This window comes from Leptonychotes weddellii, chromosome 3 (genome assembly GCF_054177405.1).
Source record: "Leptonychotes weddellii isolate Sample4059 chromosome 3, ASM5417740v2, whole genome shotgun sequence".
Lineage (NCBI taxonomy): Eukaryota > Metazoa > Chordata > Mammalia > Carnivora > Phocidae > Leptonychotes > Leptonychotes weddellii.
In genome coordinates this window covers 166,144,120-166,171,069 of record NC_138371.1, presented here as the reverse complement: position 1 = coordinate 166,171,069, position 26,950 = coordinate 166,144,120, and the positions used below count along the sequence as shown (strand labels likewise).

Sequence of the window (26,950 nt, the reverse complement as noted above, 5' to 3'; positions counted from 1 at the left end):
ATACCTAAGATGTGCCTGGCGTAGTCCTAGGACATAACTATTATCCCAGCATCCACCTGATTAGTGTTCCTTTCTACTCTCAGAAGCATGCTGGTTTGGACAAGACCTGGTTTTTGCCCACAAGGAGTTTATAGTCTGGTAGAACAATACATACCAAAAAACAGAAACAATACGTGGTAGAGAGTAGTAAATGCACCAAAAAAAATTAATAAATAAGACACTACTATGAACAGAATCCAACGTGGGAATCAAGGAAGGCTTCGCAAAAAGGGAAGCATTTGAGGGAAAAAGACAACTAGGATTTGGAAAAGGAGCATGGGAAAGCAAACATTTAAGTACACAGGAAAACACCTCTTGCTCCCTTCAAACGTATGTGACCACCACCCTGACACAGCCTTTTGGAGTTCTGAAACTACAACAGACACCACCTATACACCCCGCACCTCCCCCGCCACTTGAATCATAAAACAACTGTCGGGCAGGGTGTTTATTTTCTTGAAAGAAAGGCAGTAATTAGAAGCAATAGAGTAGGGGGCCTGGGTGGCTCAGTTGGTTGAGCAACTGCCTTCGGCTCAGGTCATGATCCTGGAGTCCCGGAGTCGAGTCCCGCATCGGGCTCCCTGCTCGGCAGGGAGTCTGCTTCTCCCTCTGACCCTCCTCCCTCTCATGCTCTCTGTCTCTCATTGTCTCTCTCACAAATAAATAAAATCTTAAAAAAAAATAAATTTAAAAAAAAAAAAAAGAAGCAATAGAGTATAACAGTTAAGCGCAGGGACTGTGGAGCCTGCCAGAACTCCAATTCTACCATGAACTACCTGGTTGGGCTTTGACAAGTTACTTAACCACTCTGTGCCTCTTTCTGAACCTGTGAGGGTCCAATGAATTGATAAATGCAAAGCACAAAGGCCAGAGGGGACCCATGGGAAGCTGCTACATAAGTGTGAAAGACTGGAAGTCCGTTAAACAACTGTTGGCTGGCTCCCGCCTGCCTTCCTGGGTGCACAGGTTTAACACGTTCCAGGAGCCACGCTCCAGAGACGGTCCTCCTGCTGTTAGCCCCTTCGCCCCAACTAACTCAGACCCTTCCTGAAGAGGCTAAACCCACCTTTCCCCCTGCACCCTTCATCTCTTCCTTTCAATTGGCTCCTTCCCCTCTGCCAACCCCTGCTCGAGTGGAGAGCTGCTTGCCCTTCCGACACATGACTAAAATAAAGGTGAGCCTTCTTCCAAAGAAAGAGTGAGACACTGTCCTCCAGGAGGAAAAGATGTTACACAAGGTTTCTTTGAAGTGACTATCACAATACAGCAGCCAGATCTCCTCTGGTACCGGAAACTGCAGAGAAGGGAAGCACAAATGGTAATGGAAAGACAGACAGAAATGAAAGTGTGGGGAATGGCCTGCTTGAGGAACAAATGCAGCCTCCCAGCCAACGGTGAGCCACTGGAGAGTTCGGAAGTGCTCTGGAAGGTCAGGGAGGCAGCGGCGCTCCGAGGACGAAAGACTGAGATGAAGGGATCAGTGGCCCAGGTGAGAAGGAGGACATAGGAGCCACTGGAGCAGCCATGGGATCTAGTGGGGGGAAAGAGGTAAGAGAAGCTGCAGTGGTAACAAGAGAGCTGGCAATGGATTCAGGGAGAATGAATAAATGAGGAAGTGTAAGGGAGGGGAGTAGTTAAAGGTAACTATAAAGCTTTTTGCACCAGAAAACTCCACTGAAATATGAAACCAAAAAGCAGGTTTGGTTACCAGGACAGTAAAATTCATTCTGCCTATTAGTGCCTTATTAGTAGGACAACCAGGGGGGACTCCAAGGGAAGACATTCTTATCTGGACCTAGAAATGTCTTCAGTAGATCAGACCCAAACCAATCATAAAATTTCTTGTGATAAATTACTCAGCACTTAAAACCTCACATGTACCTGGGTAATCTCTACTGCCATGTGCTGTGAAATACTTCTGACAGATTTTAAACAGTTTACTCATGTTATTATTACCTTTAATATTTCAGTTCCAAAACAAAAAGCGTGTTTTTGGAGTACTACTGTTCATGCTATAAAACTCTGTGGTTTCGGATGTTTTTCTGTTTTAGAAGCTCAATTTTGACACTGCAGTTACCCTACTTGACCAAAGACTTCAACTCCGGTTTAATAATGCTATTTAATTACAAATACACTTCAAAAGTCTTCTTAAATTCTTGGCTTCAATATCCACATGAGAAGCTGAACAGAGAGAATAAGACAGGTGAGCAGAACACATAAACTGCCGTCAAGGATGAAATCCATGAGCTGGGATGACATGCCAAGGCATTTCCATAGAACACAAAGGTCCACCCACCATACCAATTAGAAAACAGTGCTCTGATGACGAAAGAGTCATTAGTCTCCAGCAATTTCCAGCTATTTTAAGAGGAGGCTAAATCCTAGTTAAGGCCTACCAAGAAATCAATGCCTCATGAGATGCAACTGACTTAAAATACAGTCTTCTGACTTCTTTAGGTTACCTATCATAAAGCCCTCAAAAGATTCAGTCCTTTTCCAATATGGTTGTCCAATCTACAAAGAATTTTCAACTTAACCACACGTAAATTGATTTCTGGGGCATGCATGCATGCATTTATTTATTCATTCATTCATTCATTTATTTATTTAGATGAGAGGACAGCATAGAAATTACCTTAGACTGGAAAGGTGTAACCTTATGAGTTTAAAGTAAGAATCTTACACTACTGGGAAACAGAAAAATTATAATCATTGTTCGTACTACTAAACAGTCAAGATATATCTGTAAGATAATTGTTTCAAACATACTCATCTGTAATTTCCTAAATAAAATTTTTAAAAGTTATTTAAAATAATGTAAGTCTCCTATTGCAACAACTTGGGATGACATCATAGGTAATCCAGACAGCACACAAAATACACCCCCACCTTGGGGTCAGCTTCATGAAAACAAACAGACTCAAATTAGCATTAATCCCTGTATCTGCCTAAAAACCTCATTTCTTCCACAGATCCCATTTGACTCTTCTTTCCAAGAATTCCTTTTCCCTACGTTAGTCTCAACATGCTAAGACATAATTCTGGTTCCTTCATACATGCTTACCCTCTTTCTGCAATTTTTTTTTCCATCACAGAGAATAACACCTAATCCATAAACTGAAACGTTAACAATCAACAGGTATGAATTTATCAAGGACCCGTAGAATGGGGTGTGTTTAAACCTATGAAGCTTCAATCCCACATCTACCAGGCTGCCAGGTCCTGCCCCACTCTATTTGGGGCTGGGAGAGTGAACCCCTGGCCTCTTAAGAGCATAATTCAAATCTTCTGGGAAAACCAGACATTTTCTAAATATAACATTAATGTTTACATAAGCTACTATATTTTACATATATTTCACCAATGCAATTAATTTTCAATTAATCCACAGAAGATTTTTAATTCTGAAAATAATTCCTCCACAGCATTTCTGAATTCATTATCCACATTCTCCACTGATGTGCACTGAAGAGAATGTAAATCGAATGTTACTGAAAATGATTATTAGGCCCCACAACATCCAAACTACACAAAACATTCTAAGATTACTTCTATATCATCCCTATTTTATTTTCCCTATTACTCTACACTCCCCATCCATTAGCACAGATAACTGTACCATGTGCTTTTTGATTCTCCCAAAATCTCTTTCTAATGGCCATAACTAAGTATGTACTTACAAACGTGACAGTGAATGTGCACTAGACTAAATATATTTGTACAGATACACAGCTGTTTCAAACACCACACCCAGACCACAGTAGTCAATTCCTATCCAACTAAAAAGGGACTTTTTTTTTTTTTAAGATTTTATTTGTTTGACAGAGAGACACAGCAAGAGAGGGAACACAAGCAGGGGGAGTGGGAGAGGGAGAAGCAGGCTTCCCGCCAAGCACGGAGCCCGATGTGGGGCCCAATCCCAGGCCCTGAGACCATGACCTGGGCTGAAGGCAGACACTTAACGACTGAACCACCCAGGCGCCGCAAAAAGGGACATTTTTAAATAATTGGGGGGGGGGGGAGTCTTTCATGACATGTTAAATTACATAACAGTCTAATTTTCGTGTCCATAAATAAAGTTTTATTAGAACACAACCATACCCATTCATTTACCTATCATCTAGGACTACTTCCACACTGCAACTGCAGAGTTGTGCAGTTACAACCAAGTTGAACAGTTGGGACACTATGACCTGCAAATTCTAAAATATTTATTATCTGGCCCTTTACAGATGAAGTTTGCCAAACACCGCTTATATGATAAAAGGGTTTAAAATTCCAGTCATTATAATCATGAGCACCAGCTGAATAACTATCTTGCACAGATGCCATACAAGTTGTTTGTGCATTTATAAATATCTGCTTACTTAAGAGGAACTTAGGGTATCAAATCTGTTCCATGAATGGCTCAAACACAAAGGTAGACAATCCACCTGTTATTCATTTACTTGCTCATTAAACAAATATGTATGAGTCAGATATAGTTCTAGGCACTGAGGAAACAGTAATGATCAAAACAAACTACTGTGGTTGTGTAGGTTACTAAATATATATCAGACAGCAATACATACTTCAGAGGAAAATAAATTAAGAAATGGGAATTAAGAGTATGAGATGGTGGGAGAATGGTAACCTGCAATTTTAATTAGGATAGTCAGGGTAGGCATCTTTGAGAAAATGACTTTGGATAATGGCCCAAAGAAGATCTATCTGGAGGCAACGTGTTCCAACCAAACAAACTAGCAAGTGAAAAGACCCTGAGGTTGTAAGCATACCATATATCTCAAAAAAGAGCTAAAACAAAGGAAGTGAGAGAGTGTAAAATAATTATGTCAGAATGGTGCAAGGAGGGTGATGGGTGTCTTGAAGGACTTTGGCTCTGATTCTGAATGAAATTGGAAGCAAATAAAGGTATTTTGTGGTTTGGTTTTTAGCCAAGAAATGCTTTGATATCTGACTTACATGTTGACAGATCATTCTGACTGGGTTTTGAGAATACCCTAGAGGGAGGTAAGGATGGAAACCTGGACAGCAAGTAGGAAGCTAATGCAATGACGCAGATGAGAGATGCTGGTGACCAGAATTGATGGTAGTGCTGGGAGTGGTGAGAAGTGGTCAGATTCCAAGCTCATTCCAAAGGTAGAGCCAAAAAAATCAATCCCCTTCCTGAAACGTCCTCTCCCTTTTTGTAAGTCCATGCTTTTCCTCTACAATCTTCTCTACCTAAATGCTATCTGTCTTCAAGGCCTAGTTGAAATGCCACCTTCTTCATGAGACTTCCCTAGACACTCCTGCCCAATCAAAAGTAATCTTTTCATCTGACTTCTCCACAAGGCCATCTATGACACTCTGATGAACTAACCTCCTCCCTGCTGCATCTCTCCCCTATCAACTTCTTCAGGGTAGTGAACCTTCTTCATCTTTGTATTCACCAGCATCTGCCACATCAAAAGATATATGCCAACCAATCAGTTAAGTTCTAAGTTTCTCCTGGCTCAAAAAGTTCATGATTTTCTTCTACATGTATACTTCATAACTCCAAAAAAGCTACGGTCATGAAACAGAGCTTTACAGGGGCACAGGGCTTTTATAATAGGTGTCAATTCCTAGTGAGGAAACCAATAGCTATACAAATACAAAATACTCTTCTTCACTAATCCTTACACACACACGCGCGCGCGCGCGCGCGCACCCCTTATATAAAGTTTGACAATGTTCTCTCCAGCTATCCCAATCCCAAACCTACCAGAATTAACTACTACTTCCATGCAGCACCTACACTAGATATGCTTTGATGGCTGAAATTATCACACTGCCCTATAATTAGGGGGTAACAACAAACATTTTGTGGCAGACTTACCCAGCTCAGAAATTTCCTGAACTGTCCTTTTCCCAACCACGGCAAAAGACCCCTCAACTGCAGCCCTTTTGAATTATATGATCTTGCCCCTGAACACAGACGACTGGCGCAAAAAGCAGCTAACCCAAATTACATCCATCATAGTCCCTTTCCTAGGAATAAGGAAAGAAAGAAAAATGCAGCTTTCCTCTTTTCAGGATGCAAGACCTAAAACACCTAAGCTCAGGAGCTATGATTTTTGGCATGTTCCACTGGGCCATGCAAGCAGAGAAGCAGAGGATGAAAGTAGACAGGCATGCAGAAAGATTTTAAAGAAAGAAGCAAAAGCAGAGAAACAAAAGCTAACAGCTGGCTAGTCTGTTTCTAATACTTTCCTCAAGCCTACCTATCTTCTAACTCTTGGATCTCTCAACACACCCATGTATGATATGCAGATAGTTCTGGCTGCCTGGCAACATTATTAAAGCAACTCACAGTCCTGAGACTGGTTTCCTAATAAGGAAGGGTTAAAATTCTTTAACCTCTGGTTTTTTCCAATTTTCACTAAATATTAATAACAGTATTTTTTCAGTCCCTAAATCCAATGCAAAAAAGTCTTCAAACAAATCAAAAGCCAATACCCATAAATAAGTTTCCTCGAAAAGCAAGTTCTGTACTCTATTTTTTAACTTAGTTCCTCAGTGTCTAGCATAAACATCCCTACTCTCCCCTCACCCAACATACACCCCCACCAACCTTTTGGACAGAAATCCTTCTAAAAGTACATCTCACAGTTCTTGATTTCTCTGCCATTCTCTTGGATCTAACCCCCATTCTGCTAGCTATCCTCATGGCCACAATGGCTGTCAGCAGCACCAAGCTTTCTCTTCTTCACAAAATGTGTGAGAGGAGAAGGGGGGGGGGGGAAGAGAGAGGCACATTGGTGCTAAAGCTTAGAATGAGCAGGTTTCTCTCCTAAGGAATCTCAAAAAAAGCTTCTCATGCTTCATTGCCCCAAACTGGCTTAAGCCTTCACTGACTCATCCCTAAATCAGTAATTGTCAGGGAAGATAAGGTGATCATAACTGGCTTAACTAAATCACGCATGGGAGAAAAGGTGTTGGACAAGCTAACTGTCCACTACAATGGGAGAGTGCCTGTGCACGTGCACACCTGACATATACAAGCATTTATTTAAGTGTGTCTGTGTGGGATAACGATCACCTACTAGCCAGACAGAAAACCAAAGCAGATCAGTAATTAACACTGGCGGGAAGCTATCAAAGGATACAGAACTTCAAGCAGCCACCTTAAACTGGAATGCCATATATTCCCTTGTACCCACACCTAGCCGCTAAGTGCTCTTGGGACTTGAAGGTCAAATGTTCCCAAGAGCTGTCTAACTGGAGTGTTTTTCAAGATTGAATAATCTGGACTTGGCGAAATAAACCATTGTGGGAAGATGAGTGATTCCTGGTATTAGATGAACCTTTGATGGTAAGGGTGTGGCTTACTGAAAAGTCCATGATTTGCAAAGTATAAATTAGAAGATAGCTTTGATTTCACAGAGCTGTGTCCTGAGAGCATCTGAAGGTGGGCAGGTATGAGACTTTACCTACTTCTACAACACTGTTTGTTATTATTCAGTACGGAATTTAAATTTCTTCTACTCATTATCATAACTGTTAATCACATTATTCTTCAATTTGATATGCACTCTTCTTACAATAATAAAAGAGTACATCACATTATGTCATCACATGCTTTAATTCCCCCCAGTGGCTTCCTAATGCCACACGGATGAAAATCCCAGCTTGTGATGATGGCCCAACTGATCTGCCCTGAGCCTACCTTTCCAACCTCTACCACATGCTTCCTCATTCATTATTCTCCTACCACACCAGCTTCTTTCTCTCAAGCCACACGCTCATCTCATTCCTGCCTCAGGACACTTACACCTGCCATTCCCTCTGTGTGGAGAGGGCTTGCCCTGGATCTTCACATGCTGCCTGCTCCTTCTCATCTTTGTTATTTCAGTTCAAGTGTCACAACCTTCTCTGCACCCCACCCCCACCCATGACCCCCACCACATACATATCCACATCCACGCCCACCCCTACCCCACCCCCGACACACACCCCCTAAACTATGACCCCTCTATAGAGCAGAGCCTTTGGGTCAGACACTAATCCCTGATCCCATCAACCGTCAAGAGAGTGACAGGATCACATGATAAAGAAAGCTTGGTAATCTAAATAGGAACCGCATGCTACAGGCAAAGAGAAGCAAGAACAAGTCAAATATTAGTAACCAAACTGAACTGAAAACACAGAAATGATTAACCAGCCAAGTCTATCAGGATTCTCAGTTTCCTAAAAGACCATGAGAGCATTCGGGGCCAAAAAAGTAAATTATTGCCCCAATTCAAATACCAGCTGTAGGTTTTAGTCTTCTTTTCAGTAAAATACATATATCAAACTTTCTCTTATTCCTTAAAAACACAGCAAGCATAAAAGGAGAACACGAAAATCATTGAGCATCTCTAAAAGAATGCACATGAGATGTTATTCAACAGTTTTTGGTGGGCAGGGGATGGGCTAGATGGGTGATGGGTATTAAGGAGAGCCCTTGTTGTGATGAGCACTGGGTGTTGCATGTACTGGATGAATCACTGAATTCTACTCCAGAAACCAATACTGCACTACATGTTAACTAACAAAATTTAAATTTAAAAAAATAAAACAGGAGTTTTTATCAGCATATAAATTCGACTTTTAAAAATCAGTTATTTACAGAAGCAATTTATTACTTCAGGATACAAATATTTAACTTTATTATTATTCTGTAAAATTCAAGGTAAAGAAAAAGACCTTACAGACAAAAATCTAAGTTAACAGTGGGGAAAAAAAAAAAAAAGCTGTTAAATCTTGTGTCTAAGTTACTTCTTAAAATAAATAGGCATTAAAACAGGATTCAAAGAAGCAAAAAATACTGTAGAAAACAGTAATTCTGTACCTAAAAAAATATATCTAAAAACATTTGCCCGGTAGATGTTGCCAGAACCTCCCATCCTTCTAGATCTGGGGCATCTTAGGAGAGTCTGTGCCAGCAACCCAAACCAGCGCTTATAAGGGCAGCTATAGTAGTCCACTCTCAAAACTCTGAAAAACACCATCTGGGGGGTGTCAGTAGGCAGTAAATTAAAGCCTTATGCATTGAAAAGCAAGTAACTTGAAAAATGTACAGGGGCAATGAATCCTGAAGTTATCAGGCATCAAAATGTTTTGTATAGTTAAGCTAGAAAATCTAAATTTTCTCTTTCTCTACTATTTTCTAAAAATATGGTAGAACTGCTAAACTTGGCTCCTGGGTTTAAGATGCTACTTATCAACTATATGTAAAATTATTAAGTGAATTTACATAAGCATCTTGTCTACTTTTTAAGTTGAAATAAAATCTACACAGTATCCAAGTAACTGAACAGGAAAATTTTATGAATCAAATTAAATAACCCAATGTTGGGGCGCCTGGGTGGCTCAGTCGTTGAGCGTCTGCCTTCGGCTCAGGTCATGATCCCAGGGTTATGGGATCGAGCCCCGCATCGGGCTCCCTGCTCAGCGGGAAGCCTGCTTCTCCCTCTCCCACTCCGCCTGCTTGTGTTCCCTCTCTCGCTGTGTCTCTATCAAATAAATGAATAAAATCTTTAAAAATAAATAAATAACCCAATGTTTTCTGGTAGGAAGAACGTATTACTACATAAAACATTTATCAGATATTCAGAAGTGGACAACAAAAAACAAGACCTGAATGCAACTGAAGTCTGGTAATATTAAGAACCTAATCTAAAGGGCGCCTGGGTGGCTCAGTTGGTTAAGCGACTGCCTTCGGCTCAGGTCATGATCCTGGAGTCCCGGGATCGAGTCCCACATCGGGCTCCCTGCTCGGCAGGGAATCTGCTTCTCCCTCTGACCCTCCCCCCTCTCATGTGCTCTCTCTCATTCTCTCTCTCTCAAATAAATAAATAAAATCTTTAAAAAAAAAAAAAAAAAGAACCTAATCTAAGAAATGTTGCTTCAAGTACTAACCACTTTTAAAACAGAATTCTACCTCTACAATGCAGATCTATTCAAATAGGGAAAGGAGAATCTCTACTTTTATTTAACAATTAGCAGGAAAAGAGTATCTCCTTCACAGAGAAATTTTTAAAGACACACTTTATACATAAAGAGACCACTTAGTACCATGCTCAAATTTTCAGTAACAAGAAAATTAAAATGTAATCAGTATGATGGGAGTATTTCCTTGGGACTTTTTTTTTTTTTTTTTTAAGCTCTGAGAATGTCTGAAGTCTTGAGCTATTTTTTACATGCTCTTCTTGAAGGAACTGATTTATGTTTTATATCTTAAAATGGCTTGGAAATGGTAAAAACAGAAATAATCAATTTTCTTTTTCAACAGGGGGCCAGGCAAGGCTTCCTTTGCCAAGATTCAAACAGATACACCCTTCTCAACACATCATGGGTGTGTGTAAAAGAATAGCATCTTAAAGCTCACTTTTAGATTTTTTTCAGTTTTTTTTGTTTTTTTTTTTCTAAAAAGAATGGAACTAAGGTGTTTACTAAATAAATAATGGACCTGGGAAACAGAGGAATTCTACATTTCTTTATCTGACCCTAAGTCTACTAACCAAGTATCACTAAAACTATTCAAATGCTCATTATATGAGAGGCAATTTGCCAGTAATTGAAAAAAGCCTACAAAATTAACAAATGAATGCTATTCTGATACTAGAAAGCTGGCAATGGTTACACAGGCTTTAGCCTTCTAAAACCATAATCAGAACTGGGACGATTAATCAACATTTTAACACTTCCCATCTGTACCCAGTGCTCAAGGTAGTGCTTACTGTCACTTGACAAGTTGCTCAGCATTGCAAAATTTGATAATTCATGTCTTACTGAATTTTTCCTGACTTGGAAGAAAATAAAACACCAATTAAAAGCAGATGTCACCTTTAATTCTAACTGGCTGACAAACTTCTAATTTTTTTTACCCAATGCACAGACAGAACACACGTAGATGACAATTTAGACCGTTAAATACTCAAAGTCACTGACACCCCCACAAATTTGCAAGTGATTTTCCAAAACTTAATCCCATGGGGTTTGATCTGGCAGGCATCCAGAAAGAATAGTTTCAAGTAGTCTTCTAGAAGTACATTTATTGTTACATTTTTGCAAAGGCTTCAAGTACTGATCAGAACATTACTAAATTACTCTTCTCAAGATTCTCATCTTGACCTTCATACATATAAAAAATTTCAAAACCATGTTGCTCCTCTATTAAAACTCGAGCTAATGAAAACGAAAAGATTTAATAAACTGTGGTTAACATACCTTCATGCTTAAATGATTCAAAAGCTCAATCACATCCAACTTGAATTTACCATAAAATAATAATAATCTGACTTTGAGTACTCATGTTTTTCAATGTCTTTTAATACTGTAGTCAGTCATAAATTCATTCACTTTTGATTCTAACCATGAATGGTGAACTTCTTAAATTCAATGTTTTGGAAAGCAGCACAAAAAAAAGTAAGTAGATAAACGGATGCCAGATCATGAAACACACCCAACTGGCAATATTAATACCTACATTCTTACAACTCAGATTTCAATATATATGAAAGTAAACTTAAAACGTAAAAAGAATTAGCAGCACATTTTTAATCTCCTAAAGATAGCCAGGCTAGTGTTTCCTCTATGCACGAAGTAACTTGTAATAAAATGCTGAGTTCTAAAAATGCTTTATTATAATATATCAAATTTTTCTCCAAAAGAAATCTTGTGGATCTTCCCCAACACCCCAATTTCAAAGACAACATTAACACGGAGTCTGTCCCTATGTCCAGGAACACTGACCACAGCCTCCACAGATTACCCTTTAATGATCTATGCAAGCGTTCAAAAGCCAGAACAAGCTGGTACCAATCAGGCAAAGAGGGAAAAATGAATCCCAGAAGGAATCACCACAAAGATCCCAATCACAATAATGGGGTCCCTAGGAGCTGTAAAGCCGATCAAGCCCTTTGCTTCTGTGGATTCACTGCATAACAATCAGACTTCCCTTAATAGTTAGAAGGGGTAAAGGAACCAGGTTGATTCTCTGTTCACTTCCTAGGTCTAACAGAGTATTTTTACTTTAACAGAAAGTCTGCCTTGAGTGAAGAATCTGGGGAAGAGGAAATGGAAAGGTGGTCACGAAAAGGGGATTTAAGGGGATAGTCTACCTGGAACAACTTCTGTAGGCCTCATCTTTGCATTTTCATCCTGCTTCATGCATTGCTAATCAGAGATCCACTGGAAGCTTCAGAACCAACTGAAAGGCCTGGCAGGGTATTTGGCTTTCAATTCTTCTACTCTGTTTATTCCCAATATATATTCATCGGGCTTAGAAACAACTCTTGAACAAGGGCAGCCACTCAGCAATGAAATGTAAATTACTGGCATGTGCTGAAACCTGGACTTGCCACCACTAATGAGCACATTAAAGGAAAATGCTCACTGGATGACTGCAGCCCTTTTACTTAACCCTAAGCGCAGGGAAAGCCACAATTCAACATCAATTAAAGGAGCTAGCTGCAGAACAGTAACAGAGCAGCCCTGTCACTACTTTTAATACCTCAGGGACCGAAAAGCTAAGACAAACGCAAAATGTCTACCCTTCCTCAAGTAAAAATATTGTGCAAAACATGATTGTCAACGTGGTCAGCTTTGGTTAAGATTTGTGCAACCTGTTTCAAAGCCATCCTGACTTCAATTTCCTAAGAATGAAAATAAGATCTCTGGTTATCTAAAAAGAAAAGAAAGAAAAAGAAAAATCAACAACATACTAAATTATTGGTTTCTTCATTAGTCAGTCAACAAATTTGGACTTAGTGATCTAAAGCTCACCAGGGACTCGGCAAGACTCTGAAAAGTTTAGAAGCTTGTCAAGAAAAAAAATTATCCTATAAACTAATGATTTAGGTCTCAAAATAAACATAATATTTGCTATACATGAGCAAGGCCTCATTTATTGGCGCTCAAAGTATTAGCCTGTTCACCATAATATCATCTGCAATTTATAATAGAAAAACCTAAAATGAAATGTGAACAGACATCTAGTATCTATTATTAACTTTTGAAATAAATTATGGTTTTCAGGGGCACCAGGCTGGCTAAGTCAGTAGGAGGTGGCCGCTCTTGATCTTAGGCTCATGAGTTCAAGCCCCATGTTGGACATAGAGCTTACTTAAAAAAAATAAAGTAATTAAAATTTCAAAATAAGGGACGATGGAATGAAGGTATCATTAACATGTTAATTTGCTATTTTGAGTTACTGTGTGACATTTTTCTAAAGAATACAGTAAGTAAGCACTTGTAATATTAACGTTGGAATATAATTTTATCTTTCTCTGATGACCTAAAAAGTATGCCAGATGCTTAAAGCCCCACCCCAAAATTAATCACAATAAATAGCACACACACTAAAAAAATATTTTTTTCTGACTAAATTTTAGTTTTCCATACAACCTGTGCAGTTAAACCAGCTTTTTTACGACCCTCAGGGTTTGAAAGAATAGACTTCAATCAAAAGAACTGATCACCTACTAGTATGTGATTAGGAAATTTTGGTTTGTTTGTTTTTTAATTTTGAGAGAGAGAGAGCATGAGCGGGGAGGGGGGGCAGAGGGAGAGGTACAAGCAGTCTCCCCACTGAGCAGGAAGCCCAACACAGGGTTCCATCCCAGGATCCTGAGATCATGATCTGAGCAGAAATCAGATGCTTAACTTTGACTGAGCTACCCAGGCGCCCCGCCACACACACACCATTTTTTTTTTAAGATTTTATTTATTTTATTTGAGAGAGAGAGAGAGAATCTCAAGCAGACTCCCCACTCAGTACAGAGCCCGAGGTAGGGCTCTATCTCACCACCCTGAGATCATGACCTGAGTCGAAACCAAGAGTCCTTAACCGACTGAGCCACCCAGGCATCCCAGCAAAATTATTTTATTTGATTCAGTTCCTTCATGTATAAATTAGAGGTAATGATACCACAAGAGCATATAAAGAGTGAGAAAAAAACACATAGGAAACACTTTTCATATATTTGACAATCCCCAAAAAAACAGAATCATTAGTTCACTAGGAACCCAAATACTCCCCCTTCTGCTATCAGAGTCCCATTTAGCAAGGTCTTCTCTTACTCAGAAGTATACCTGCCTATGCATCATAAGTCCAGCAGCTTTGACTTTCTTTTATTTTAAAGAAAATGTAAACTGATCCAAGTAATTTGCACAGGGGATAAATACATTTGTCCACCTTCTAAAGAACATGAATGTCGGGCGCCTGGGTGGCTCAGTCGTTAAGCGTCTGCCTTCGGCTCAGGTCATGATCCCAGGGTCCTGGGATCGAGCCCCGCATCGGGCTCCCTGCTCCGCGGGAAGCCTGCTTCTCCCTCTCCTATTCCCCCTGCTTGTGTTCCCTCTCTCGCTATCTCTCTCTCTGTCAAATAAATAAATAAAAATCTTAAAAAAAAAAAAAAAAGAATATGAATGTCTGCATTCCTGGTCACTTTTCTGGCACCCCAGAGAACTGTTTTATCTTCTAGCTCTTCTTACTCCTTAGTTCATATATTTTAGCATCTGCAGCTCATCAGCCCCATTACTGTTTTTAACCTCTACCAAATCCTGTTCAGGCTACTCCTGCCCCTACACCCCACTCATTGAAACTACCCTGGCCAAGGCATCTGGAAGGTGAGTCCCCCACAATGTGTGTGGCTGGCACTGCTGTAGCTGCCGCAGCCTGCAGCCAGAGCGACCACACTGCAGACTCTACTACAAACCGCCATTACTGCCTTCCACTGCTCTCTTCCTTCTGCTCTGTGCTTGTCTGCGTATTTCATCTGCTTCTTTTTCCCAATTCTGGCTTTTAGGGAAGAAACCTGAACTTTTTTTTTTCCGAAGATTTTATTTATTTATTTGAGAGAGCAAGCGAGCGAGCGAGAGCACAAGCAGGGGGAGCGGCAGACAGAGGGAGAAGCAGGCTCGCCACTGAGCAGGGAGCCCGATGTGGGGCTCGATCCCAGGACCCTGGGATCATGACCTGAGCCAAAGGCAGACGCTTAACCCACTGAGCCACCCAGGAGCCCCAAGAAACCTGAACTTTTACAGACAACTCTTGAGAGGGTCCCTTGAGGTCTGAAAATGTTCTACAAGCTAAAGATCCCAAGAGGCTTAACTTGTTATAATTATAGAATTATAGCCTTACAAGGGAAAAAATAATGATGGGTGAGGAAAAAAGTTGAAAACAATTTAAGGTTTTATTTTGTTTTGTTCTGCAACAAGGTGTAGAATCTCTCCTTCAGAGGGAGCATAGGCCAGTAGTAGGTAGGCAGCTACAGGAGTGTAGGTAAGCCTGCATTCCAGTCTTTGCCCCGGCACTAATAGCTGTCTGACCTTGAACTTGCTTACACACACCTTCCTTTTATTTCTTACATCTATAAAGTGAAAACAGAACTATCCACCTGCAGGGCAGGTACACAAAGAAAATGGAGGGGCGCCTAGGTAGCTCAGTCCGTTAAGCATCTGACTCTTGATTTCAGCTCGTTATGATCTCAGGATTGTAAGATCAAGCCCTGCGTCCAGCTCCACGCTCGGTGTGGAGCCTACTTAAGACGCTCCCTCTCCCTCTGCCCCTCCCAGCCTCCCTCTCTAAAGGAAAAAAGAAAAAATTTTTTTAATTTAAAATTTTAAAAATAAAAAGCAAATGGAGCTAGTACATGTAGAGTGCCTGGCATCGCACCTGGCACACAGTAACTCCTCAAAACAAGTTAACAACCTGCTAAAGGCAGAAATTTCATCCACTGGTAGAAATCTCATCCATTTGTATCGTGGTCACAATCAATCTTGTTCCCTATACTCTTACTTTACCTAGATTCCCTATTTCCTTTCATCTTTCTCTACTATTCACTTTTAAAATTGCTTTCGCTTTGGGGAACCTACGTGGCTCAGGCGGTTAGGCGTCTAATTCTTGGTTTCTGCTCAGGTCATGATCTCAGGGTCAAGAGATCGAGCCCCGCATTGGGTTCCACACTCAGTGGGGAGTCTGCTTGAGTTTCTCTCTCTCCCTCTACCCGCACCCCAGTTCATGCTCGCACTAGCTCGCTCTCTAAAAAAATAAATAAATCTTTAAAAATAAATAGCTTTTGCTTTTAAATGGTGTGATAAACAATAGTTATAGCAGGAATGATTATAAAAACCACAGGCAGTCTGTATATACTTCACTGATAAATACAGGCCCAAGTTATAACTCCAAAGCATAAAGACTGCAAAACTAACTTACCATTAATATGTACAGAAGACAAAACCGTATTATACCTACAGTCATATATAGATATCCAATATAAGATTTTTTTCATGTAAACTAGGAAATAGACCCTAATAAATATTTGTTATTTCTAAAAGTAAAACTGTATTTCAAATGAGCTTGATGTGAGCAGCAAGGAGATTAAGCCTCTTTCCAAAAGTTTCTCTCATATATGGAAATATATATAAACAATTCCATTAAAATTGGCAAAGAATTATTTATGACTAGTAAGTAAAGTGGTAAACAACAGGAATTCAGAGATGAATAAGTAAAGGTCCTTGACATGACACGTAATTATAAGGCCAGAAAAGAATGCCAAAGCAGGGAGGGGAAGAGTAGTAAAAGAAATCTTGCTCTTTGACTAGAATGCTCTTCTCCCATGGCATCTCAGCTTAAAGGTCACCCATTCAGAGAGATTTTTGGGTACTACCTTCTCTAAAAAGGCCACCCAGTTACCTTTTGGCACAGCATTTCTCAAATTTAGGGAGCTCAGAACCAAACAATGAGTATGTGAAGAACTAAATAAAAAGCTAAGAAAATATACACAGGATTCAAACAAATATGCCATAAGTATGTTGGGAACTGTGCATCCACAAGAACAGAATACTCTTTGGTTGGCAAATTAGCATATCACATACTGTGCTTCAATATGGTACCTCAGGAATTCTATAACAGTATCTTTAGATAAGGTCCAGTCCAAAAACAAAACCCCAGCAATCATCTCATTATTTCTGCTTCTTTGCCCATTTTAGAAAGGATGCACTTAAAAGTTTAATTTTAGAATGTATCTGAGGCAATAAGAATGACTAACTATATGTAACAGTGATAATTAATGTACTTCATTTAATCTGACAAAATCTTCCATCTATTACTTTCACTAGAACAACAACAAAAATCCTTCCTACTGAATTCTAAGTTTAGATGTTATACACAAATAAATAGATGAAATTCAACCTTAAGAGATCACAAAGTTACTATAAATTAAAAATAGCACTGCAACCTAAAAACACAGGAAGTTTCTCAATGTGCACTTTCTATATTTATTTCCAGAATTCCAAGTTTTAATTCAGCAACTTCTCTCACCTACTGAATAGTTAACAAGCATCTACTGAAAGCTTCAGTGATACAAAAGAATTAAAAAGCATGATTTCTGCCTTCTACTCATGTACAAATTGGGTGACAATCAAACAGATGGCAGATAAAAATGTGATACAGCCATACCATGGACTTTATCAGACTTAGAAAGCAATGAGATTTTGACATACACTACAACATGGATGAAGCTTGAGGACATTATGCTCAAATAAGCCAGACACAAAAGGTAAAATATTCTATGATTCCATTTATAAGAGTTACCTAGAATAGGCAAATTCATAAAGACAGACAGTAAAACACACCTTACCAGGGGTATGGGTGGCAGTGACAGAGAGTTACTGTTTAATGGGTGCAAAGTTTCAGTTTGGGATGATGAAACATCTCTAGACATAAATAGCAGAGATAGCCGCACACTATAAATGTACTTAATGCCATTGAATTGTACACTTAAAAATGGTGAAAAGGGGTGCACCTGGGTGGCTCAGTCAGTTGAGTGTCTGACTAGTGATCTGGGCTCAGGTCATGATCTCAGGGTCCTGGGATCAAGCCCTGCTTCAGGCTCCACGCTCAGCAGCAGGGAGCATGCTTGGGATTCTCTCTCTCCCTCTGTTCCTCCCTCCCCCGCCAGGCCGCCCGTTAAGGCACTCACTCACCCTCTCTCAAAAATTTTTTAGATTTTTTTTTAAAGATTTTATTTATTTATTTGAGATAGAGCGGAGAGGGAGAGCGCAGAGGGGTGAGAGGCAGAGGGAGAGGTCGAGAAGCAGGCTCCCCACTGAGCAGGGAGCCCAAAGCAGGGCTCAATCCTAGGACCCCAGGATCATGACCTGAGCTGAAGGCAGATGCTTAACCGACTGAGCCACCCAGGTGCTCCTCAAATTTTTTTTTAAATGGTGAAAAGGGCCCCATATATACTAAAATTGGGAGGATAGAGAAGATTATTAGCATGGCCCCTGCACAAGGATGACATGCAAATTCATAAAGCATTCCAAATTTTTTTAAATGGTGAAACAGGTAATTCTATGTTATATATGATATACCACATTAAATATGTATATAATAAAAGACAAAAATAAATCATAATTTCTTCAAGGTACCCTGAAAATAGAGCAAAATGAAAATCAATCTTAATTTCAAGGGACTGATATTTGAGTCATTAATGAAGGAAATGTCCTAACTCCCCTTAAACATGTTTAAAGTAAAAATTATGACATTTTCCCATGGAATGTATAATATATGCAGATGAAATACACATGACAATGGTAACAGAGAATGCTGATGGAAAGAGAGGGGAAGGGGACTATACAATTTTAACATTTCTACATTTTACCTAAAATGGTATATATATTTTTTTAAGATTTTACTTATTTATTTGACAGAGAGAGAGCAAGAGCACAAGCAGGGGGAGCAGCAGAGGGAGAGGGAGAAGCAGGCTCCCTGCTGAGCAGGGAGCCCAATGCAGGGCTTGATCCCAGGACCCTGAGATCATGACCTGAGCCAAAGGCAGATGCTTAACCAACTGAGCCACCCAGGCACACCTAAAATGGTATAATATTAACTCTAAATAGACCATATAAATTAAGGATGTATACTGCAATACCTAGAAAAAACACTAAAAAATGGAAAAGGTCTTCATAGATAAATTTAAATGGAATTCCAAAAATTAAGATAATCCAAGTAAGACAGGAAAATAGAATGGTAGCCATAAATCCAGTCACATCACTAATATATTAAACGTTAACAGATCTTACTGAAATTGCATATTGGTGAGGGTACACAAATCCATGACAGTACTAAAAAGCACTGAATTGCTTATCACAAAAGGGTGACTATTAGGACATGGGAATTGTATCTCAGTAAAGCTGTTATTAAAGAAAAGAAGGCAAACCAAAAAACATAATAAACACTACAATTAAAGATATAGATTATGAGAATGATTTAAAAAGTACAACCCACCTACATGCTGGCTACAAAAGACATGTTTTCAATATGAACAGTCAGTTGGAAAAGTGCATATTGTGCACACTGTAAGCATAAGACACTTGAGAGTCTTTAGAGTTAACATTACGCAACTTGTCCAAGATCATACAGCTACAAAATGGCAGAGCAAGAATTCTAACTCTGATTCCAGACTGTGCTAGTAAGTGCAAGGGGACAGTAAGGAGGGAGAGAAGGAAAGCCTGAGTATAAATCCAAGCTATTTTAACTTTAAGGATAGGGTACGAAATCCCAATCTCATCAAATCACAGATTTTTTTTTTTTTTTTTTTTTAGTTAAATCCCGGATTCTTAACCTTCCTATTGAAGACCAAACCCTCAATCCTCAATGTACTGCCTTGTCTACACCCTTAAAAAACTCACTAGAAATAAAGGGAAATTTCTCCTTCTCAAGTTACCCATGTTAGAGCATTTCTACTCAACATCATCTTCAAATTCTTAAACAAATATTCTAGAAGCTAACCTCTAATCCAACATCCAGGAAAAGAAACGTGTTCTGAAACATTTCAAAGGACATTCTGTTATGATGATGGTTTTATGAAATTACTTGCATAGGTTTTCATAAATTCTGCTGAACATGACATTTAAGAGTCACAATTACAAATATATTATAAACTGTCAGAAGGAAAGAGTCACTGAACTTTCTCCTCCAAATCCACAGAGACCAGATTAATTCAACATAAGTATATCACAGAGCAGTAAAGGTATCCATGTCTACTGTACAGCTCTACCAGCTCACTCACAGCAAATCCAAGTGAAGACAGTTACTCTGATTGGTGTCCAAGATCAAAAGATCAGAAAAACAAAGATAATTGTTTTTAGACCTTAAAAATGGCACACCAATAGCAAAAAGATAAAAGCCTCCAAAAGCAAAAATAGGTACCCGCCAAAGCTATCATTTCAAAAACCAAAACAGAAAACACTAACAATTTGGTCTAGGTTCAATTCATCTTTGAAGCAGTTTGGAACATTTACTGAGTTGGGAATTTCTAACTTTTGTTAGAAACTACACTCTCATTTACTAGCTATGTGACACTGGTTAAAGCCTTTATTTCTGAGATTATTCTCTCTTCTTAAAACCAAGGATGACGATAATACGTCACAGATTGTCAGGAAGATAAAGTAAGAATGGTGCTAGTGATATCTGAAGGTTGGCATTCCATACCTATTTTTAAGAGCCTGGGGGAAGGCAAGAAATATTCTGTGCCACTTGTTTTCTTATAAACAAAACCCTACTTCGGCAAATAAGAGTACCCTACATTACAAATCAATAGCAAAATTCTAACACACACACTCACTCCAGATGGATAAAAATATGGTTGCAGTGGTACAGTGGCGGCCTCCAGGGAATTAAATGGGGTTTGAGGTCAGAGTTGCACAGATGAAGGAAACCTTCTCTTTCAACATACACGTGACTTAAATTTAAGATTTTACATTCTTGAAAAGTTTTAATTTTAACATAATAAAACCAGAGATTTGTGTCCAAAACGTGAATTCTACTAATGTTAAGAAAACATATATAGTTAAAACTGTATCTACAAAATATATTAGTAACATTTCTCAACTTTTTTTTTTCTTAAGAGAGAGAGACAAAGCGTGCGGGGGAGGGGGTAAGGTGGTGGCGGTGGCAAAGGGAGAGGGGGAGAGAGAGGGGCAAGCAGAGAGAGGGAGAGAGAGAGAGAATCTTAAGCAGGCTCCATGCCCAGCTGGGAGCTAGGGACAGGGCTCAACCTCACAAGCCAGAGATCATGACCTAAACCAAAAGCAAGAGTCAGATGCTTTATCAACTAAGCCACCCAGGCACCCCCTATTTCTCAACATTTTTTTTTTTTTTAAAGATTTTATTTATTTGACAGAGAGAGACACAGCGAGAGAGGGAACACAAGCAGGGGGAGTGGGAAAAGGAGAAGCAGGCTTCCCACCAAGCAGGGAGCCCGATGCAGGGCTCGATCCCACGACCCCGGGATCATGACCTGAGCCGAAGGCAGACGCTTAACGACTGAGCCACCCAGGCGCCCCTCTCAACATTCTTAAGCCATAATATAAATCAATTTCAACAGTCATGCACAAAACACTTCTGTGAATTACCAAGATCACAGCCCACATAGATAAAATCAGAGTTATATACAATTCTGGATTTGCAAGGTCTAAGCCTCTCCTTTATTCGCCTACTCAAAAAAAAAAAAGTTTTTACAACTACAAGTGAATAGGGTATCATATGAATCCCTTTAAATTTACTTTACACTATCTTAACAAAAATATTGTTAAATGAAACCACTGGCCAACTTGCTAACTTGAATTTTAGTATTAGTTATGAACCACTTACAACATACTTTAATAACACACTATGGATTACAACATCATAACTGACAAGAAACAACCTAGCAAAATGCCGTCTTCCAGTTTGTACCCACGCCACAGTCATTTTCCTACAATCTGATCACCTGCTGCCTATATGATAACAAAGTGGGTTTCTATGGTTTCTAAGGTTTCTATGGGCTTTGGCCAAGTTGGCTACAGTTACTTTGGTCTTTTTTGCCTTCTCCTTGAACGTTCTCTCTTTCCAACTTTGCCAATTAGAACACAGTGTTTTGTTCTTCCCCCAAATTCTCTGTACCCAAAAGTCAGCCAACCTGGGTCAAGGCCTGACTGTTACTAGCAGATTGTGACTACTGGTAGGTCACTGCACCTGAGTCACTGTTTTCCTTTTGTTATACAGAGTTAATAATATCCAGCTTCAGCGGTTGCATGGAAGAAAGCAATCATGCGTCAAAGTAGTTGGTAAACTACAGTATTATGCACATGTATATAGCAGTATAATCCTACCAAACTATTAATCTCAACAGGAAAAAAATCTAAACTCAGAAAATACACATGAAAACTATCAGATTAGGGGCACCTGGGCTCAGTCGTTAAGCGTCTGCCTTCGGCTCAGGTCATGATCCCAGGGTCCTGAGATCGAGCCCCGCATCGGGCTCCCTGCTCTGCGGGAAGCCTGCTTCTCCCTCCCCCACTCCCCCTGCTTGTGTTCCCTCTCTCACGGTCTCTATCAAATAAATAAATGAAATCTTTGGGGAAAAAAAAAAGTTTATCTTTGTAGGTGAAATTTATAAGGCTGCAACTGTCAAATCAAAGAACATATACATTTTAAATTTTGATAGATACCAGCAAATTTCTGGCACACCACTCCCCCCGCAAAAAAAAAAAACCCTAAAATAATTTACACGCCCAAGAACAAGACAACGTTCCTGTATACGTGCCTATACTGGATGTTACAGCTATTTTTTTAAATTTTTGGTTAATCCAATGGATAGAAAAATCACACCTCATTACTGTTATATTCCTTATCCTGTTTAAAAGTGTCCAGTGAAAGGAGATAAAAGAATACAATCATCAAACCTAACATGCTTGCTATAGTCCTCCTCTATACCCTCAATGCTGAGCACTGTGGATAGAACTCACCATCTATATGCATATACACACATATCTTTTAAATACATGAGTAAGACCCAAACATGAAACACAAGTTATTTAATAAAACAAATTTCTCATACAGCTAATTACTATAATTTATAATGCTGTGCATCACTTAAACATAAAATAGTATGAAAATGTGTGTGTGTGTGTGTGTGTAAGCTAGAAAAGTAACTAGGAACACTAAGAAATCTCCTTAAACCAATACCTCCCCTTTCCAGGAACAGGTAATTTTACTCTCCAAAGCTCTTGGAATTTCTTTTCTTCATTCTAACCGTCCTCATAGCCTCCTAACACTCTGCTTTTACTGCTCAGAATACAAGGAACCCAGAGAGGAAATACAGAATGAAAAACAGTCTGCAAATAAAAATCTGTTGGCTCAGCACATTAAAATTACTTAAATTTCTTCACGAGGGTTATTTGTAGCTTTGTCTTTTCCATGATTTAAGCAAAAACAAGGTATGATGTTGTTGAAATCAGGTATAGTACAGACTCTGTGTAATCTGATCCCATTGCATGTAAATTAAGGATAAAGAACAGTTATCACTTGCACCCACAAATACACTCCCCACACAGCCCCAAGTGAAGGCTGTTATTTAAAAAAAAGGCGAAGGCGCCTGGGTGGCTCAGTCGTTAAGCGTCTGCCTTCGCCTCAGGTCATGATCCCAGGGTCCTGGGATCGAACCCCGCATCAGGTTCCCTGCTTGGCAGGAAGCCTGCTTCTCCCTCTCCCTCTCCCCCTGCTTGTGTTCCCTCTCTCGCTGCGTGTCTCTCTGTCAAATAAAAATATAAATCTTTAAAAAAAAAAAAAAGAATTAGTCTTGTAAAGAAAACTTATAAACTTTAGTATGCTTTTATATTTGGTTTATTGTATACTTTTTTTTTTAAAGATTTTTATTTATTTATTTGAGAGAGAAAGATAGCTAGAAAGAGCACACAAGTGGGGAGGAGAGGGAGAGCGGGGAGGAGAGGGAGATGCAGGCTCCCTAGTGAGCAGGGAGCCTGATGTGGGACTTGATCCCAGGACCCTGGGATCATGACCTGAGCCGAAGGCAGACACTTAACCTACTGAGCCACCCAGGTGCCCCTATTGTATACTTTCTAATGCAAATATATAGCAAAAATTCAGGGGGGAAAAAAAATCCAGAAATTATTCATAGTTGTTAACTAAAAACAACAATGTATTACATAAAGCACAACTAGTTTTTCTACAAACAAAATAAATATGCGGGTCTTTGAATAGCAGTTGAAAAAAAAAACAGAACTGGGGTGCCTAGGTGGCACAGTCGGTTGGTTAAGTGGCCAACTCTTGGCTTCGGCTCAGGTCGTGATCTCAGGGTTGTGAGATCGAGCCCCACGTTGGGCTCCACACTCAGCGAGAAGTCTGCTTAAGATTCTCTCCCCCTCTCTTTCTTCTCTAAAATAAATAAATTTTTTAAAAAAAGGAACTAAAAATAAATGGAAAAAAAAATCTCCGTATTTGATTAAATCTCAAACATAGGATATGGTATTACAATAAAGGGAACTCCACAGTATTCAACTTTAAAAAAAAAATCCATTTCCTCCTTGCTAAGTCATCATCATCAACATGGTAATCATGATGGTAATCACCATCAACATGATAATCTATCAACATGGTAATCCATCTACCACTACATTGGAAATTAGATATCTAAGAATATACTCAGTTTGCGATAGTAACTATTGAATTTCAATGGCTGGTCACCAACCACACAATGTTTATATGGCCTAACAAAATCAGTAGGCAATCTCATTTCAATGCTGTTGTCTTTTGTTTTTTTTGTTTTTTAATGGAACTTACCACCTATAACCAGACATTCCAAAAGGAGCATTTATTTATTTTTTTCAAAAGGAGCATTTTAAATGGCACACTCCAATGGGAAAAGATTTTAATGCTAGGAAAATTATATCCCAAAAGGAATCTTGCCATGATGCACAAAAACCAAGAGGCTAGTTATCACTAGCTGCATATTTTCAGTGAGCCAAAACACAGCAATACTGCTTTTTAGCTATAAAACAGTCCGTTTTGTGATAGGAGAAAGTTTCCTTGCATGTTGTTTTATAATTCTTAACCTAATGATTATTTAATCTTTCCATAACATTCATTGAATCCACTATGTTGAAATCATTAGACTATAAAACAAAAGGGAAAGAAAGACTGACAAGGCCAAGTCTTGTCTCAAGAGGAAATTAATATACAGAAATAATTTTAACCTAATATGTAAAGTAGTATATCAAATAAGAAATCTTAAAAAAAAAAAATGCTCTAGAAAACAGAGCAAAGACATTACTTCTCACCAGAGGGATATGGAAACTACTCTGGTAGAAGTAACATGTGAACTGTGCCTTTCAGGAGAGGCAATCGTTAGAAATGTGGGAGAGGACAAGTGTGCCCCTTGGGCAAAGAAACACAAAAAGGATGGAACACGAAAGAACCAGCCACGTTTGAGAACAGCACGGTGTTCTGGCTTGGCTGACGCATAGCTCTGAGAAAGGGAAATGGAGGAGAGGAGATCAGAAAGAAAATTCATGAGAAAGGAAGGTAATCATTCATATATTCTGCACTCTTTTAACATGAAACCCCTGATGGAAATAATCTTCATTTAAGGAAAACGTGAACTTCTTCGTAATATTTTCTTCCCTGAATTGAAGTCATTTGTGTACTTGAATTATCTGACCTTACTGTGAGCCCCTCATGAGCAGAACACACATCTGATTCATTTTTATACCCTTCTCAAATACCTTAAACATAGATACCAAACAACCACTTTTTAATGACTAAATGAATGCATGAATGAACATAATGGCCATGTCATTTAACTTCTCTTAGACTCAGAGAAGTTAATACCAGGAATTGGCAAATTTCTACTACAAAGGGCCATGCAGTAAATATTTTAGGCTTTGCAGGTTACTTGATCTCTGTTACAACTACACAGTTCTGCTGTTACAGAGCAAAAGGAGCCACTGACAACATGTAAATGCATGGGCTTGACTTTGTGCCAATAAAATTTAACTTACAAAAATCGGTGGCAGGCTGCATTTGGGTCACGGGCCATGGTTTAGAGACGTCTCCTCTATACAACTTAAATTCAGTACCTTATATTATACAGGCACATTCATACGTGTTATAGTCAAATCACCTTCTGACATAATGACAGAACACAGCCAAAATTTCAAACAAGACGATAACGAAAAAGAATATAAGTGGAAAAGCGTGATTATACCACACACAACCTGGCAAATCTGGACCTTGGGCTGCTTCCACCCAATCTGCCCTCTCCAGACACTTACTACCATTAGCTTTGTCACCTTACATCACAATTTCTGTAGGCCTCAGTTTCATCTTTAGGCCCTAGTTTTTAATCTTCCACCTGGTTAAAATAGATCGTTCTAAACTAGAACTCTTGGTTCTTAAAAACTGTCCAAGTTAAATTTATGGATTTTAAGTGGAAATATCTAGAAAATTACATTCATAATTTTGAATCCATGAAAGAACAAAACACAAGCATTTCACAGAAACAAAGTATAACACATTAGAATAATAAATTAAGATAACACCTGGGATAACTGATGTAATCGGCTTCTCGAAACATTCAAAATCCTATTTTAGCACCTGAAAACTAAGGTTTCAGTACCATCTTGAATGTAGTTATAAATACACCTGGGAAATCAGTTCAATTCACCCAATCAGGGTGGTAATATCTGAGACTCAAATCATGCATAAATCTTTTCCCAAAATAGAGAAGGCAGTAAGATTTGATCTTCAATGCCACAATATGCAATGAAAAGAGAAATAATGCTCTTGTATAAAATAAATCACTGGACTCCTTGACACAGGTAGCTACAAATCTAAAGAGCTGAATTTTTTAGAAGTCCATAAAATATATAACAAACTTGGTGTCATTCATTAGATATAAAGATGATTTTATAACTTTTCCACTTTTATTCTTCAAACCAAGACCCGGGTTACAGAATAAAACCTCTTCACTTTTCACAAATAATTTTCAAAGAACTGACAGGTCAATTAAAATTCTGTAATTCAGGGGCGCCTGGGTGGCTCAGTGGGTTAAGCACC

The 26,950-nt window shown here is 39.1% G+C and overlaps 1 protein-coding gene and 1 non-coding gene across 4 annotated transcripts in view; one reads left to right on the top strand and one right to left on the bottom strand.

The window, feature by feature from the left end:
- The window catches only part of PCCA (propionyl-CoA carboxylase subunit alpha), a 369,494-nt gene that overhangs the window by 282,753 nt on the left and 59,791 nt on the right, over positions 1-26,950 (bottom strand). The window lies entirely within an intron of this gene.
- LOC115940442 (U6 spliceosomal RNA) lies at positions 18,274-18,381 on the top strand. The gene has a single exon (XR_004075190.1). It is a non-coding gene; the product is annotated as a U6 spliceosomal RNA (small nuclear RNA).